The following is a 19,599-nucleotide window of genomic DNA, read 5'->3' as shown; positions in this document are numbered from 1 at the left end:
AGGTAGTCTCCACTCTGGCATTATATGAAGGTCACTGAGTGAACACATACATGTATTATCACAGATACAGTGTGCTTATTAAACATGGGATTTTGAGCATAGTATGTCAATCGTTTCCATTAAGTTGATCTAGAGAGACTGTTCTAAAGATCAACCACGCAATGTCATAGAGTGGTGGTCTTCTAACAGTGCCAGGTAGAGGTGTAGAAAAATTTAAAAAAAATGCTGGTCTACTGCCTTGGTAAAAAAATTGTTTATCTAGGAGCTGTTAAATGGAACAGATGCAGGACACATATGGAAAGAGGTTGGAGAACAATTTCATAGATCATAATGGAATACCTTGAGCCACTAACTATTCACATCGCTTACAAAGTCATTTACAAGTGAGTTCTCAGAGTTTTTCCTATCCTAACTTCCCTATTCATTATCTCATCAGAGGAACATCCTGTGAAGACAGCTGAAAGTACTAGGTCCAGAGAGATAGTACAATGGGTAGGGTACTTGCCTTGTACATACTCAACTGATTTTGATCCTTGGAATCCATTGTGGTTCCCCAAACCCACTAGGTATGATTTCTGAGCACAGATTCAGAAGTCACCCCTGAGCACTGTCAGGTGTAGCCCCAAAACTAAACAATGTCACTATGTGGGCCCGGTGAGATAGCACAACGGCGTTTGCCTTGCAAGCAGCCGATCCAGGACCAAAGGTGGTTGTTTCAAATCCCGGTGTCCCATATGGTCCCCCGTGCCTGCCAGGAGCTATTTCTGAGCAGACAGCCAGGAGTAACCCCTGAGCACTGCCGGATGTGACCCAAAAACCAAAAAAAAAAAGTCACTATGTGTACTTTCAAATAGACTTTTCTAGAATTAAGTCTGTGATATAGGCAATTCAGTAACTCCTGTAATGTATCTCTGACACCAGAATGATGAGAATATGTGTCACTCACACATTGTTGATCAAGTAATCTCCCAAAAATGGCAACAGCAAATCAGAAACATTTCTACATTCCCTCATAATCTCCCTAAGCCCCCAAATATTTTGAGTTTGCTGTTCCAATCCACTGCCAGTCCTGCCATATAAATAACTCAAATGTTACCACTTCTGCTCTCCCTTTGCCACTACATCTCTCAAGGCACTGGCGTTTCTCATTGCTGCATTTCTTTTCTTTTCTTTTTTTTTTTTTTTGGTTTTGGGGCCACACCCAGTGTCACTCAGAGGTTACTTCTGGTTATATGCTCAGAAATCGCTCCTGGCTTGAGGGAACATATGGGACACCAGGGATTAAACCCCAGCCCATCTTAGGCTAGTGCACACAAGGCAGACACCTTACAGCTGTGCCACTGCTCTGGCCCCTCACTGTTGCATTTCTAAACTCAGGTCCCAGCCTCAAAGCCTTCCTGCTGCCAACTCATTTTCAGTTTTTTTTTAATACACTACAGACTGAATGATCTTCCTAAGTCATAAATTTTATATTACTTTCTCTTTAAAACCCTTCAACAGTTTTGTATGATGTTCAGCATAAAATCTGAATACCCTGGCATAGTTTAAAGGCTTCGTAAGCAGGTTGCCAATTTTAAAGAGCCATCTTTTCCCAAAATAATCTACTGTCATGCTATGCAACACCTGTCTTCTGTGAGACCCACTCTTCTTTCTCTTCTCACAAACTCCAGTATTCATCTTTTGTCCAGGTAGGCATTTGTTTTCAAAGCAATAAGCACTTAACTTTCTCTACAGTGATGACAAGAAGTTGAACTGCTGGCTTACTTTTCTCATTGACATCTAGACTGTATTCCTTTAAAGTATATAAATTATGGCTTTGCATTTTATGCTCCAGTTTTTTGCTATAAAATATAATTATTATAACAATGACTTCATAGAATTTTAATGAGTATCGAAGGTGAATTATTGCTATTATTCTTCTTCCCTGACAAAGTGTAGAATTTATATAATATATGTCAAATAGAAGGTTCTCAATAAAGATTTGCTGAAGTGGAAAACTAAAATTTTACATATTTTATTCAACTAAGACAATACTTTTGAAATGTCCCTAAATAGTCATTTGGGTTTTATCTATCAGTTGCTTATTAATTTTATTGTTATGAATATATACAACACATAAGATAAACTGAGGACACTGAATCTGAATTGTTTTATATCTAACAATATAAAGGGTGAAACCATAGGTAAGAGCACTTTTCAAAGTTTTATCTGGATACCTTAAGGGATAAAATAGATTTTCTGCACCTAGAGGGATAAAATGGATTTTCTGCACTTTCTAATCATTTTATTCTTCTTGAATGTATTTTTAAATAACATCTTTATTTAAGTACCATGATTAAAAATATGTTTTTAGTTGAGCTTCAGTTATTAAAAAAAGAACACTCCCCCTTCACCAGTGCAACCTTCTCACCACCAATGCCCCCCAACCCTCCTCCCTCTCCTCCTGCCTATATTCGTGACAGGCCTTCTATTTCTCTCACTCGCTACAATTGTCATGATAGTTGTTAGTGTAGTTATTTCTCTAACTACACTCTCTACTCTTTGTGACTCCTCTATAAGAAAGGAAGAAAAGGAGGGCCAGAGAGATAGCATGGAGGCAAAGCGTTTGCCTTGCATGCATAAGGTCAGTAGTTCGAATCCCATCATCCCAGATGGTCCCCTGAGCCTGCCAGGAGCGATTTTTGAGTGTAGAGCCAGGGGTAACCCTTGAGCACTGCCAGGTGTAACCCCCCCAAAGAAAACAAAAAAAAAAAAGGAGGAAAAGGTACACTGTTCATGCAGCTGAAAGCTGGCAATTTTTGGAGAAAGCAGAAGTCCCCACCTTGCCGAAGCCAAGCCTACTGACTCCATCACCCACAATAGCTACTTTACCAAGGAACCTGCATCATCACTCCTCTATGGCTCTCTGTAGAGACACCAATGACCAAAACTCCATGTATGGCAGTATTTGGACAAATATCACCAGGACTTTTTTTTAAGTGAGTGTAAGCACCGTCCTTCCTTCTTATACTTCCAAAAAGCCTGGCATCTGACACATCGCCCAAGAGCACAGTATCAGCAATAGTGCTCGGAATTCCTGAACAATTCCAATTTTGTTTTTTACTATCATACCCATAGGAAACACACCAATTTAGATGCTGATGTGTATCTAAAGCCACCTAATTTTCAGAAACAGAAGCAACAGAATGATCAACTAGCAACAAGCACTTACTAAACCTTCTGACAATGACTAAATGACCTCATGACAAGAACAATCATTTTCATAAATTTTCTTGTTGCTGAATTCTAGTATTCTTTCTTCTTTTTTTTTCTTTTTTTAAATAATTTTGCTCCCACTCACCTGGAAGCAACTACATTGTGATCAATTATGTCAACTATGTGATACATGCTCTTTAAATCAATTAAATTAAAACTTTCTAAAGGAGGAAAAACTCAGAAAAAATAAGACATGAAAAGGTGCTGCATTTTCTAAACTGTTTACAAATGAAGTTGGGTTGGAGGAGAGCTCAATGTTCTTCTGAGGGAGATGTGGTCCCAGTATGGCACTGGTGAGAGTATTGCTTCAGATTAGAGCATAATTATTGGTCAAAGAGAACATGAGTCTCAAATCTAATGCAAGCTAACTGTGAGCGTTGAACTATTATCATGAGAAATCTTTTTAATCAACATTTTTTATCATCTTGTCAGGTCTATAAAAGAATACATAGGGAAAAATCACTGTGCTAGTAGTCATAAAATACATTGCATATTAGAAGCTTAATCTTCCCTAAACCAAGCAACTAGTAAGAATTCGAACTCAGTTCAAATTTAAGTCTGATTTAAGGGCTTTACCCAGGGTCTTTCAGTTTTTCTTTCTCTGAAATGAGTCCATTTACAACCTTGTGGTAGAGTTGTTGGGGTCATTGCAGAAAAATGATGTAGTAATAGGAACTCTATATACGAAACACCTGTGAGACCTCCAGAAAGTTCTTTGACTGTCTGTGGTTGTAGGTTTTCCAGGTACACAATGAGAATGAGTCACATGCAAAGGGGCTCAGATGATAGCTGACTATTTCTAAACTCATGATGCTTTTTATTCCGTTAAGTGCCAATTTAGCTTGTTTGTATTCAGAAGCAGTAGATACTACAAGAATTATGCCTCCCTACAGTGCCTTCATGTCTCCATCCACAGCTGTGTCCACTAAAATAGTCACTACATGCCACCTCATGTTAGTAAATGCTTGCTCAGTGCTTGCTAAGATGTCCTTAAAGGAAAAAAGAACTCAGTCATTATAAGACAGAGAAATTGGATCAGGCCCTTCCACATACTGATTCATGGTCCTCACTACAAACTTTGAATTAGGCAGTTCACTGCACAGGCAAAATAAACCCTGACCTCTAAAGATGATAAATTAAGGTGTCACAAAAGTTTAAACATACAGATTTTTAAAATCTATAAAAATCTATATACGGAACCTGTATATTTTATATTTTTAATCTCGAAAATATATACCCTACAATAGAACATTTTTCTAATGACCCAGAAACTAACTTGTTTCTGCCTTGGGGAGGAAGAGTTTGGGGCAAGATAATATCTATCTGTTGTATTCTCACCCCCACCTTCTTAACTTCACCATGTCCTTGGACTAACTTAGAATTTTCCCACCCCAGACAGAATTGATTTTACCCTTTATCATAGTAAGGTCTGTTGCAGAGTCTGAAAGATTATATATATTTGTGTTATAAGCCATGCCCTCTTTTCAGATAAAATGTCTTTAATTTTTTTAAGCTTGACATTTTATATATATTTGAGGCAGACAGTTCTGGATCATTTGATTTTGACTTTCAGCAGTATAACTTAATGATTTGGGGAAAACTTGAAATCGCTGGTAAACAGAAAAGGGTTACTTTGCCCTATTGATGGCAAATAAAATAACAATGTCCTCCTCAAATTTCTTTCGATAAAACTCAACCTTACATAACCCAGAGTCACAGCAGTCATTCCTTGAGTTTTTACAAAATATATAATCCCCTTGCATATTATTTTCAAATCAACACTGAAAACAGAATTTGTTAGATGTATGCAGAATACAAAGTAATGTAGGGAATGTCATTAATATAGACTGAAGCCATCAGGATCTGGTCCATAAATAAGAAAACTCATTTAATCTTTATTATAATCTTATAGAAGAGGAAAAAATATCTGACTTCTTTTTGTAAAAATGACAACAGTGGCTCAGAGCAGCTATTTCACTTTTCTGAAATCACACAGGACAAATTCAGGAGATGAGCCCAGATTTCTCTATTACCCACTGACTATGCCTTTTTCTTACCCAAATGGGTGGAGAATTTAGCATTACAAATTCAGTGAGTTTTAACTTGTTTTAACAGATAAAAAGGGTAATCCCTGAGAGAAATGGGGAGAGGAACAGAGAAAGCATAGCAGAAATAGTACATTAAGGTACTTGCTGTGTAAGTGATCAACCCAGGATTATGCTTAGCATTTTTTAGCACTTCCATGAACTCCTTTAGGGGGGATTTCTAAGCACAGAGCCAGGAATAAGTCTTGACACCACGAGTTGTGGTACAAATAGGAACAATACATAGGGGCTGGAGTGATATCACAGCAGAGAGAGTGTTTGACTTGTACGTAGCCCACCACGATTTAATCCCTGGTATCCCGCCAGGAGTGGCTTCTAAACAGGGGTAAGTCCTGATCACGGCTGGTGTAAAAGAAACAAAATATAAGCTACCCATTTTATTGTTTATGGAAACACACACACACACACAAACACACATATACACACATACGAAAAATGTGTGTATGGTGAGCTGAAGGTACATAAATGAATAGAAGGTGGATGGAGCTCATAGTATATGTTCCAGAGTGTAAGAATGAGATATTTGGGGCCACAAGGAGAGCACAGCAGGGTATCCGGGCACCCAATATGGTTCCTGAGCCTTGAGTAATTTCTGAGCGCAGAGCCAGGGATAACCCCTGAAAAACAGCTGATGAGCCCATACTCAAAAAAGCAAAACAAAACAAAAGCTCCAATTGTAATCTTAGAAAGAATCCTAATAATTAATGCCAAATTCTTACAGTAGTTCTTTCCAGGGATTCCATAATTATAAGAAAACAAAACAGAAAATTAAACAACTTTGTTCCCTTTGGCCACACAAGTCCCCTAAAATCTTCAGTTTAAGTTTGGTTTAGTAATCTTTGGAAAGAGAATATTTTAAAAAGTGCAATGAGAGGACTATTAACAATTAAGAAAGGTGAATTTAATTTGGTGCAGTGATTCTCTTTGTTTTCTTTGTTTACTACATCAATAAGAAAAAGAGCCTCTCTGTTGAGGAAGAAATTATGTATTTCGCCCATTCACTATCTGGAAAGCTCCATATGACTTTTTATAATAATTCCTGTTGTCTTTATAGATTTCTTTCCTAAGGAACATTTTAATTTAGCTAGAATAAATAATATCAATCACAGTGTTCACATAATCATTATGGGCCTGAATCTTTCCTTAGATTGATTTTTAAACACTTTTTCTATGCTGGTGGCAGAACAGAAACAATGCTAGCTTGGAAACAGAAGTTTGGTGATTTTAGTCTAATTCCTTCATTAAGTGACTCTAAAATACTAACCTGTGTATCATTATCCTATATAGAAGGCATTTTTCCATGAAAGGGCAGAGAGAGACCTACAAAGCAGAGTCTGCATCTGTCAGAATGAGAAGCCACCTTCTGCCACTTTCTAGGTCTGTGATTTGGGTACTTTAGGGAGCCTCAACTCTAATATATATTAGATATATTCTAATCTTCAAAATGATCTTCAGAATTAAATATACCTCTGCGACACATTTTAAGGACTTACTAAACACACTGTAGAATTTCTCAATGAATTTTAACTAAAACTGTTAGCATGTATTATGATTCCATCCAATTACCCTCATACACACAATAAATTCCTACTAAACTTCCAAGTTTTTACATAAATGTTTCTCCTCTAAGAAGAATTTCATAGCCATCTTCAGCTTCTCCTTAAATAGATGCCACCTATTTCCTAATCCTTCTTTACTTTGAGTTTGCCCATTTTATAATTGGATTATGTTTGTTATTGCTATTCTACTGAGTAAGTTTCTTATATGCTTTTGTTATGATTCCTTATAGATGCTTTGCAAACATTTCTTCCAATAGCATGTGTAGTCTTCTCAATTTTTAATTATTTTTCATCCTTCTTATTTTAGTTTAATGTAATTATACTTGTTTATATTTGCTTTTTTTCCTGACTGAGCTTTTGGTCTCATACTCTTAAAATTATTGCCAAATACCAGTGTAAAGGACTTTTGTTTTCTCTTTTCTCCTAGCTCTAAAGTTCCAGTTCTTATGTTTAAATTATTGTTCTATTTTAAGTTAACTTCTCTGAATGATATAAGAAAGCATTTTAATTTCAGTTTTGCATCAGTCCTTTGAACAGAATTCATTGAAACAGATACTACATTTCACTGCATAATTATAATCATTGCAGATTTTATGCCCAATACTTTGCAATATGTAGGGTAAGACCATTATGTAAAGCTTTTAAAAGTTGTGCTGGTATTAATTAAATACAGTGTACATGGGCTAAAAAGATAGTATATAAGTTGAGGCACCTTGCCAGGAGCAATTTCTAAGCATGGAGCCAGGAGTAACCCCTGAACACTGCCGGGTGTGACCCAAAAACCACAAAAACAAAAAACAATAAGCACAAAATAATCTTTATTTTTTTTTCTTCTCTTATCTAGTTTTTGTCGAGTTCTTTGTTTTGGTGTAGATATTTAAGTAGTTGTCCACTTTTTTATTTATATATTTACTTTTTCTTTCTTCTTTTCTTCCTTTTTGTGCTGTCATGTTTTCTATCTCATGACCATGGCAATTATGTGGTGCATATCTTTATTGCTGCAGTGCTCACTGGATATCTTATTTGATACTTATTTTTGAACTGTTGTGGTGTTTCACCTTCTTTTTTTCCCCTTCGTCTCTCAAACTGAGGATGAGAGCCTCTAAAGACTCTGCCCATTGTTGGCGTAGTTGATTTTTACCCCATTTTATTACTTTTCTCTTCTTCAAACAAAACCACATAACTTGAACTTTCTAGTTCTGCCTCCCAATTAGAGCGAGAAGTAATGGGGGTACCATGACCAAACAGTTATAAGATCACTAAGTAATAAACTAGACACAGAGGGGGCCACTCAAGCTCCTGGGGTAAGGGTGGAGGATAGGGGAGGCAGGATGGGAACGGAGGTGGAGGGAGGACAATTTGGTGATGGGAATTTCCCTGATTCAATTTTAACATGTACCTGAAATATTATTGTGAACGACATGTAAGCCACTATGATTAAAATAAAAATTATATAAAAAAAAGAAGTTGAGTCACTTGTCTTACATGTATCAAACATGGCTTATATCATCAGCACAACATTATAAGCAATATATAATAAACAATAATAATGAAATATAATATATTAATATATTTTATTTATAATAATTTAACATATAATATATGTTATAAAATTATAAAATAAAATATAAATTAATAATTATCAATAATAGTAATCAATGTTATTTTATATTAAAATAAATAGTTCAATAAAAGTATTAAATTATTTTCTGAAGGACCATTTTATTCTTCATAGGAAATTGCTTATATTCCATATGATATCTGAAGAAACTAAATCTCTACAATAATGTGATTGTAGGAAGTGCTATTTGAAACATTGAGTCAAATTTCCCTTAAATCAATCTCTGAAGTTTAGTTAATTAGCAAGACTCAAATTTAGAACAATTATTTTTAATTGAGAAGAGAGCTCACAAACTTTGTCTTTATACTTACAAGCAGAATGGATTACCATAAAACAAAGGAAAAATTTTAAATAAATTGTATGTCTATAAAAATCTACATGAGCTTTAAACTTAAAAACATCCTACCTAGTTTCTAAGAAAACTGTCACTAGTTTAAAGCAATTAAGTTTAACGGCTGCTATAGAACATTCTCTTATATTCTACTATAATGCCACTTCAAATTTACAACTATAAAGATATATTCTCCTGCCTTTTGTATTACTTTGTGTTATATAAAAAGTATGAATTTTATAATATGCTTTATATAATTAATATGAGTCATATAAAGAAATGCAAAGCCTTTTTCTTCATAATATGTCTGTAAGACTTTAGCTTGCAAATATTTGTTTATATTTAATAAAAAATGTAAGCACAGAGTATTAAAAATATATCAGTTTCTTTCTACAATTGTGATAGGAAGTAGAAAATGCCAAAAAAACTTTCATAATAATTATGTTTGTTTGTTTGTTTGTTTGTTTGTTATGGGGGATGTCATACTCAGCTGTGCTTATGTTTAGGTTACCTTATGTGGTACTGAGGATCAAACCTGAGATAGTCGCCTGCAAGGCCCAGAGTACCTTATTTGCTACACTATCTCTCTAGCCTGCATACTAGGTTTCTAGAAAAAATGTGACACATCAAAATTTTTATTTCAAAAATAATATGTGCTTGATAAAAATTTATAATTGTATTTTAAAAGCCCAGAATATATTCTCTGTTGCAAACCTTAACCTTACTAGCTGTAACTACTTGTCAGTTTCTTGTATAAAATACCAACCATAGAGAGGCTAGAAAGTGGGTTAAGGGGCTTGGCTTACATATAGCTGCCCTGGGTTTGATCCCTGCATCCCATAGAATTTCTAAGTACAACAGGAAGTGATTCCATTCCGAATGCAGAGTCAGGAGTAACCCTGGACATTGCTGGGGGTGGAGAGGTGGGGGTCACTCCTGGTAGTGCTCAGGGCTTATTATTCCTGCACTGAGGATTACTCTAATGGAAGGAGGAATGTCAGGGGACCATATGTGTTGGGGCTGGAGATAGAATCAACAAGTCATTTGCATGAAGAGATTATTGTAAGGAATCAGAAAGTATAAAAAGGGAACAATAACTAGTATAGAGAAAAAAAAATGTAATTCCAGGAAGATGAGAGCCATGAGACACAGGAGGCCTCCAGACACCTAACAAAACTATGATTTTCTAGGACAGGGATTTTTGGGCACTTTAATTTTAATGTTACAATTGTAATGTATGAGGAAAGCCATTATCTCTGACAACTAATCAAACTAATTAGATGGATTGGAACCAGTCTACATAATAACAACAAATAAAAGTTTAGACCTCTGTGCTATAATTTATAACACTGAAATGTTGAAAACATACCACAGTATTACTAATAAAAAATTTTACCTGGATTATAGAAGACTCCATCCTCACAAATACACAATTATAGATGACAGAGTATAACAATGATAGCAAACCTGTTTTAGGCGAAATTTACTTCTAAAAAAAATTCATTAAATGGTCCCGGGATATATACTTACTGTGTGACTCTCTCTATGAAGAAGAAAATCAACGCACACAAAATATTTTAACAAACAAAACTTGGAGGATATTTCCCATTAGCAATTCAGAGAACAAATACCCTGGATATTCACAGAGTCCAAATTCTGCTTCTCAATGGAGTTTTAATGGATGTACATTAAATTAGGGCCATGCCAAAAGAACAAACTAAGTTACTCAGAGTATGACATTGTGGAAGGACAGAAACAGACATATTCCAAAGGGACTCCAGAAGGCATCAACGCCTCAGATTAGTAACCACAGCTAAATGATTTATACGCCACAGTCCCTACTCCAAGTTCTTTAAGGGAAAACCTTTCCATTAGTGCTAAACATATTTACCCCCTTTTTTATCCTTTCCATTTACAGATATTCACCCCAGGGAAGAATTTGCTGAAAATGTCCTTATTTGCCAGGGCAAATGCTAGAAAAAGAGGTAGAAGATTGGTGGCAATCATACCAAACCTGTCTTCCTAAAAATGGACTGGTTTCCTTAAGATTGGACAAGTCTCTAGTCTACACAAAATTTCATTATTTTAGACAAGCAATTCTTTCTTCTATGAGAGTCTAGATTCTATTGACATTGTACCAAAAATCCTAGAGAAAGAAAATAATAAATGTTTTGTGATGGATTAAAAAACCTGTGTGGCAAATTATTCTCAAAATATTTTTAACCACTAAAATATCATGTTGCAATGAAGCAAGAAAAAGTAGTGGAAAAAAGCATTTCCTCCTATAAATATTAACTTTTCCATATGCATTTTACTAAAAGCATGTATTTGTAGGGGGGCTGGAGTTATAACACAGTATGTAGGACAAGTATTTATATACATAGATTATTAAAATCTTTTTTTGTGTGGTTTTTGGGTCACACCCGGCAGTGCTCAGGGGTTACTCCTGGTTCCACGCTCAAAAATTGCTCCTGGCAGGCACGGGGGACCACATGGGACGCCAGGATTCGAACCAATGACCTTCTGCATGAAAGGCAAATGCCTTACCTCCATGCTGTCTCTCTGGCCCCTAGATTATTAAAATATTGATAAAATTTATAAAATTTTATTGCCACTTGGGTACTGGGTAATGGTTCATTGGGGTAGGAGGTCGGTCTTGATGCCTAATGGATTAAGAACTGAGGGTGAAGAGTTATAATATGGTGGGGATATCGGGGATGGGATTGAGGGGTGAAGGGATTGTTGGATTTCTGAAGGGGGAGAGGGAATTAAAAAAAGCACAAAATAATCATTTTATCCACATATCTATATATATTTACTTCTTTATTTTGGTGCATATATTGAAGTTGAATTGAAGTCTCCAATTATTTTTTATCTTTCTCTTTCTTTTTGCACTCCGGCATGGTTTGATTTCAAGACCGAGACTATTGTGTGGTGCTTGTCTTTATTGCTGTAATGCTCACTGGATATTTAATTTGATATATCTTTCTGTATTGTTGTGGTGTTTCAATTACCTTTTTCATGTCCTCTCTCAAACTGAGGTTGAAAGCCTCTAGAAGGACTCCACCCATTTTCAGCTTATTTGATTTTTTTTTACCCCATTCTATTGCTTTTCTTTCCTTCAAACAAAACCACATAACTCTATCTAGCTCCGCCTCTCAAATAGAGGGGGAAACAAGGGAGGGTACCAGGACCAAACAGATATATGATCACTAATAGTAAGCTAGACACAGAGGGGACCACTACTCTGGCAGCCCGGGGGGTGATGGTGGGGGATATGGGTTGCAGGAAGGGAATAGGGGTGGGGGGAGGACAAATTTGGTGATGGGTACTTCCCTGATTCAATGTTAATATGTACCTAAAATACTACTGTGAAAGATATGTAAGCCAATATGATCAAAATAAAAATTAAAAATAAAAAAATTTTATTGCCACGTTGTATATTATAATGAGCTAAGTTTAATTTAATTGAATTACAAGTATGTAAATATTAGGTACCAGTAAAAGGCAATGTTCTTTTGGCATAATACATAATAACAAATAACAATAACATAATAACAAATAACACATAGATAAAACAATAGCATAAAACAATCTAGATATGATGGGGAAAGACCAGTATACACTTGTGATATGAGGGGTGTTCTTTTATTCAGAATGATCTCTTCATCAAGAAAACAAGGTGTAAAGGCCTAAATATTTCATTGACTCATATTAGAAGCAACTTTCTTTGGAATTAGGTAAACTAATTACCTTAGTCCCCTCAATTTATTTAAAACTAATATGGTAGTTTAACCATAGTAGGGATTAGAAAAACATCCAAGAAACATATTAGTAGGGATATTTGTCTATGGTTATCCATATTTTGTACCTTCCTGAGCTCTGTTATTTTACTAAATTTCTTAAGAAGAATTACTTAATAAAGGGTACACTCAAATGATGTCAATTGTATAACAATAAAAATAATAATAACAAATGTATTGACTGTGGGAGACGGAGCATCCCACATATCAAAGGAACTCTGAATGAATTTTCCACTGCCTGATTCAAGCCATAAAAGTTTGCTTAGCCCCGAGCCAACTGAAAACTCTGCAAATAAATTTAGCCCAGCACACAGAATCTGGCTTAACCAGATTCCTTAACCTTTCCATGGAACCTGTTTTTGTAACTGCTCTCAAACACGTAATTATAGATAGGTTTTTGTAAAGTTTAAATTATGATCCTTATTGCTTGCACAAAAGAAAGATTTAAATGGAATATAGGCTAAACAAAAATTGTATTTGCGTAAATATCAATTAGCCATTTGTTTAAGGATTTGCTTCCCCTCCCCCCATCCTGCCAGGTTCCTCTTTATCCTTCCCGCCATCAAAATGTGTTTATGCTCCCATTGGTTAAAATTGTTGTACTTGTACAAATCTGATTGGTTTATATTTCAATCCTATGTTACTACCCCTCCCACAGGAGCAGGGCATAAAAACCCTGCTTCTCCCTTCAATAAACCTCTTGACTGGAACACACCTTGAGCATTTTACTAACTTCTGCAGCTTAATTTTTTAGGTGTTCACAAAAGAGCTTAACACTCGCGAATTATTTGTAGCTGCTTTCTGCCTTCTGTCCCGGTTGAGAGAAAGCTGCTGGCCGGAATTCTCTCCCAGTAAAGGGCAGGAGCAGAGGCAGTTACAATTGACCAAATAGCCTGGTGCTGAGATGTTTAGAATTTAGGGTCATTATAAACTCAGGAAAAACACACAAGGATGACTATTGCCATTACAACTTTTCAGATCATTAGGATTTCAATGAAACTTGAAGAATTATAAAACTGGAAAATAAAAATATCCTTGATCTTAAAGAATATACAATCTAATAAATAAGAGTATACAATATAAAAATAAATGATAATTTGAACATGAGACAAGTTAAAATGCAATTAGAAATTCATTTATGAAACATAAAATATAATCAGAGGACAATAAGTATAAGAACACTATACATCCTTATTAAATCTTGGGTCACCAAAACCCCAACTCAGTCAGATAAGGGTAAAATAATGTCTGCACTTAGTTTAGCAGTTCAGCAATGTTTGTTGACTAACTCAGCCACTCCACATATCATTATAGTTAATGCATCATCTTGGATCATTTTGTTCAGTAACATAAATTGCCAGTATTTCATTATACATTCAGCAGATAGTTTGTTATATTAACACACTAGTGACTTCAAATTCACTCTTGAAAACTCATTGTAAAACTGTGAGCCAGAGGAGTATGTAGGGATATAAGAGAAAAACTCAACAAAATTAAAATCTACCTAAGAATGCCCAACAATACCCAAGAATAATCCAGTTATATTATCATTCAGGCTTGGAGGAATGGGATAGGCTACAAGGTCAGGCAACAGCTTAAGGAATTCATAATCTTGAAATTAGTTTTGCAAGAGTTTCTCTAAGAGATAGAACAAACTTCCCAATATGTGGCATTGAGTATGGTACTCATTAATGGTGCATATAGGTACCCTCTATTAGAATAAGAATGGTATGTTTACTGTTAGTTTGTTAAGGAATTTTATACATTTTCAATAATGAATTATTGTCTTATTTATACTAGCTGAAATCACTTATCAATGAATGATCGCAAATTTACTTTTATTGGTTTATTTTATTTGTTTGGCATTTACTTAAGTATTTTTAGAGCAAGTTTATGAAATGAAATGTTTATATGCCTACTAGTGGGGCAAATTGGGGGTTTGGAGGAAACCTGATGATATTAGTGGAGGGAGGGGGGCACTGCTGGTGGGATTAGAATTCAAATATTGTATGCCTAAATCAATTATATTATGAACAACTTTGTAAATAATGATGTCTTAATAAAATTTTATTGTATTTTATATTTATTATGCACATTAAATTATTATTTATTATTACTAAATTTATTTTAAAGTCATTACGTTTCCATTTGATACAAAAGTGATTTTGCTTACAACTTTTAATGTATTTTATTTGGCTTTACTATTACTAACTTAATGATCAAACAAAAATACCCTATAACTCTATTTCAGAATTTTCCCGATGTGTTATTTTGAAAAGTTAAGAGTCTTAAGGATTTAAATATCATTTGCCATGCTCTCACTGTTGCAATTAATGACTTAATTACATTCTAGTCATGAATGTGATCTAAATTATTGTTATATCCACTCTTTACATTATATTTGCTAAGAACTAATATTATTCTAAGTATTTTACTAAGGGCTAAAATTACTATAGTGGACATAGCAAAGTCAAGTAGGAATCAGAGAAAATTTCGACAGCCTTAGAACTATTTTTCTAACACATGCTAATCATTTTAAGCTACTATATTAAACTAGGATTTAGTAATCCTATTTATGTGAACTAAGATTCAATACGTATTTCAATATGTCAGACTATATGATGTATTTGTTTTGTTATTTATTCTAATTACAATATGAAATATTTAGCAACAACCACCTATATATATGAATAACTTAGTGTGTAAATGGATAGCGCAATCTACTCATGAGCAAAGAGCTAATAACTGGAATAAATATAATATTACATGACATTTAACATTAGATCATATATATTATAATATAAATATAATATATTTCGATACTAGATAATAACTCTAATTCCAGAGTATAAACCTTTATACAATAGTACATTTCTTTTTTTTTGGGGGGGGGGGCCACACCCGGCGTTGCTCAGGGGTTTCTCCTGGCTGTCTGCTCAGAAATAGCTCCTGGCAGGCACGGTGGACCATATGGGACACCAGGATTCGAACCAACCTCCTTTGGTCCTTGATCGGCCGCTTGCAAGGCAAACGCAGCTGTGCTATCGCCCCGGGCCCAATAGTACATTTCTAATGAGATGTTTTTGCTTGGTACATTTTTTGATACCATTTTCACTGATAAATATGTGTGTTATTTGTGAGTTCAAAATAAATGTCAAATGCTTTAGTGAGTTAAAATACTTTTAAAATTTTACTTTAAAAGGTTAATATCATTTAGGTAATTTTCAGAAGTACAAGTCATTATATCATTTATTTGGGGAGTAATTTATTGGGCCATATCTGATTGTGCTCAGAGTTTTTTCCTGGCTTCATGCACAAGAATTGCTCCTGTAACTAACAGGGATCAAACTTCGGTTGGACCCGTGAAAAGCAAGCACTTTAATCTTTTATTCTTTCCAACCCAGTGCAGTTTATTATAAAGTTGAATTGAAGATATGGACTTTCAGGAAATCTCATTTATTTTTCCTTAAATAAAATAAAATAAAATTATTGTATACCATATAAAGCAATGAACTTTGAGTCGAACAAATTTGGTTTTATGTATTTATTTTTTCAAAGTTGGCATTTATTTATTTATTTATTTATTTATTTATTTATTTATTTATTTATTTATTTTTAGTAATATCTTTAAGGGGGCATTGGTGGTGAGAAGGAAGTTTGTCCGGTGAAGAGGGGTGTTCTTTATTATAACTGAAACCCAACTACAAATATGTTTTTAAACAAATTTGGTTTTAAATTTAACGTTGTCCTTATCTCACGGTATAGTCTTGGTTATGATTGTCAGAATCTTATATTCAGTTTTCTCATGTATAAAATGTTGTTTATGCTTCTATGCACAAAATTGTGGCTAGGATTGAAAGAGACTAAATATATACTATACTTGATGCATTCAAGAGATGTAGTGTGTATTTAATAAGTGACAATTCCATTATAAAACCAACTTAGTGATAAGTAATTGTTTACATCAAGAGAAACACTATCGAAGGTGGTTTGAAAAATATCATTAGCAACAAACAAGAATATAATTGAAAGGTAAGTACTGTAAATAATCCAGTAGATTAAATCAATAGCCCCCTTTTTTCAATCAGGAACGGATCCGCTTGTTAATTCAATAGGAAATCAATGTGTTCTTTTTTTCTAATTAGAAAGTAAATGGTTTCTATCTCTCTCTTTGTTTATTGTGGAGGTGATGATAACTATACACATAAATAAATTTCCTGGAATTTCACAAAACTTCAACACAGTAATTTGATAAAATATTTTTCAAATACTGTATATATTTTATTGTAAAGGCAAATAGATTTTTTTTAATTATACAAAAGTGTAAAAAGAGAAGAAAATTTTCTGTAATAGAAGCAGTCAGAGGAAAGGGCAAGAAGAGAGCAGGAGGAAAAGTGGGGACATTGGTGGTAGGAAATGTGCACTGGTGAAGTGCACGATGAATGGCTGAAACTCAATCATGAACAACCTTTATTTGTGGAAAAAAAATTAAATATACTTTGTGTGAGATAAATATAATTTAAATTGAAAAAGAATTCATACTATTAAAAATTAAATTATAAATAACTGTGCTGATACATTAAAAAATCACATGAAATTTAAGTCCTACAATGTAAAATTAAGTAAGAGTGAAGAGAATTAAAAATTTATTTTAGTGTTAAGCCCAGTTAGCAATGAATTCTAAGGGGATACTCCTGGCTCTGTACTTAGGAATTACTCTTGCTGTCCATATGACATGACAGGTATTGAACCCAGACCTGTCACATACAAGGAAAGCATTCTACCCACTGGACTATCACTCCAATCCTAGCAATTAAGAAAATTTTAATGTGAAAACTGAATAGACCTATCAACTATAAAAGTATTTTAGCATAAGAAATAGAATATTAACTTTATGTTAGAAAATATCAGATTATAATAATGCTTAAATAAAATTATTAGGTAAAAAAGTGTAATAAAAGTCTCTATGGATGTAAGAGATTTGATATATCAGACTTAGATATATAAGTATATAATATGTTATATATTAAGATAATTATATATTAAGATAATATATAATTATATAATAAGATAATATATAACATATTACATTATATATCATATATAAATAAAATGTTCATTTATTATTTAAAATAAATAAAAATCTAATAGCAAACTGGGAGGAGACAAATCATTCTAATTCCAGTAGAGGATGACCACAAGTACCATGAGTGAATGTAATATTCAATGCTGAAGTTTGTCTTATCTTTTAAAGAAGCTCCTTTAAAAATTCCTGCAAAACTAGCTTTATGGCTATTAATTCACTACACTCCTTTGCCTGTCTTTAAAGTTCTGCTTCATTCTTTCTAATCTGAATGATAATCTGGGGGTCAGTTATTCCTTGTGATGTATTCATTTTATTATATTTTTGTACTATCACTCTTCATTTTATTCTGACTTCTGGTATTCTCTGTGATTGTTTTGTTTTAAACAATATGGTTTATTATTGTATGTATAGTCATTTTAATATATTTCTATTTTTGATTTTGGCTTTTTAATTATAATGTGCCTTGAAGATTTTTATTTGTATCTTCATTTCTGATTGTAGTTTTCTCATTTCAGTTCTCTATTTCTCATCTGCAGATCATTTTCCTAACATAGGACTCGACTAGTCTGAATATAAAAATAGTCCTGTCTATATGTGTGCTGCTAGAGGTTATAAAGAAGTCACAATAATAGTCTACTCTTTGCATATGGTCTTTTCTTTGGAAGCAAAGCTGAGCTATCATAAATGAAACAGTATAGTTATATTCTTCACTATGTACATATAAATCAACTTCCTATACATTTAGAATCCCAATATATCAATGCTTAATGAACCCCTGTGGCTACCTAAAAGATTCAGACTTAAAAACAAAGGAAAATGATATATACATGATATATATGTATATATATACAACATATGTAGGATAAATATGGTTCTTCTGAGTGTCTACCAAACAATTTATGTGGGATTTCTTGTTCTCTATAGAAAATGGACAGTAATCTTAATAGTGATTTTATCAAAGAACTGATGAGCCAGAAATGAATTATATCTGACCTCTTAATTAACTATGAAGAGTAGAAATATTTATATGAGGGAAATGAATCTCAAAAATTAAATAGCTCGGGGTCAGATCAGTAGCACAGCGGTAGGTTAGTTGTCTTATACACGGCTGACCCAGACGGACCTCAGTTAGATCCCCGAGGTCTCTTTTGGTCTTCCAAGCCAGGAGCTATTTCTGGCTCCATAGCCAGGAGTAACCTCTGAGCCTTAATAGGTATGACCCAAAAACCAAAAAATAAAAAAATAAATAATAAATAACTCAAACAAAATTAATAAAGAGTTCTGAACCCAAGTTTATATGAGACCCCACAAAGTCAATCTTGATTTATTATGAGAATATCATTCTTAATATATTATTATTTCACTAGTTGCCTCCAAAGTCTAATATATTTGAAGTAAAGCAGAAGACATACTATCTTACAAAGTGTAAATATCAAGGCACTTTTATACTCACTAATTGAAAACGTTAAGAAAAAAAGTTTTCTTGTGAGAATATACAACTCATTTAAAACATTAATGAAATTCAAAAATAAGAAAATTAGCTATAAAATACATTTTTCTAATTAAAAAGACATTTGTTCTGAATACCCTGTTAATAAAAATGTCCATTGTTTCAAAAGTTCCTATACATATTACCTCAATATGATTTAAAAAATTTTGTAGAACAAAAAAAAACATGTTTAAATTTTTAAATGACTAAAATGAAAATTAAAAATAGATTCTCTTTCAGTGAAAGGTTTTTAATTGAATCCATAAACTATGTTTGATTTCCTAGACGAGCAGGAATGTATGTTAAGTATTAAAGATGCTTAATATGAAAATGTGCATTCAATAAAAAAT

This window comes from Suncus etruscus, chromosome 12 (assembly GCF_024139225.1).
Source record: "Suncus etruscus isolate mSunEtr1 chromosome 12, mSunEtr1.pri.cur, whole genome shotgun sequence".
Taxonomy (NCBI): Eukaryota; Metazoa; Chordata; class Mammalia; order Eulipotyphla; family Soricidae; genus Suncus; species Suncus etruscus.
Note: the sequence above shows the minus strand (reverse complement) of the source record.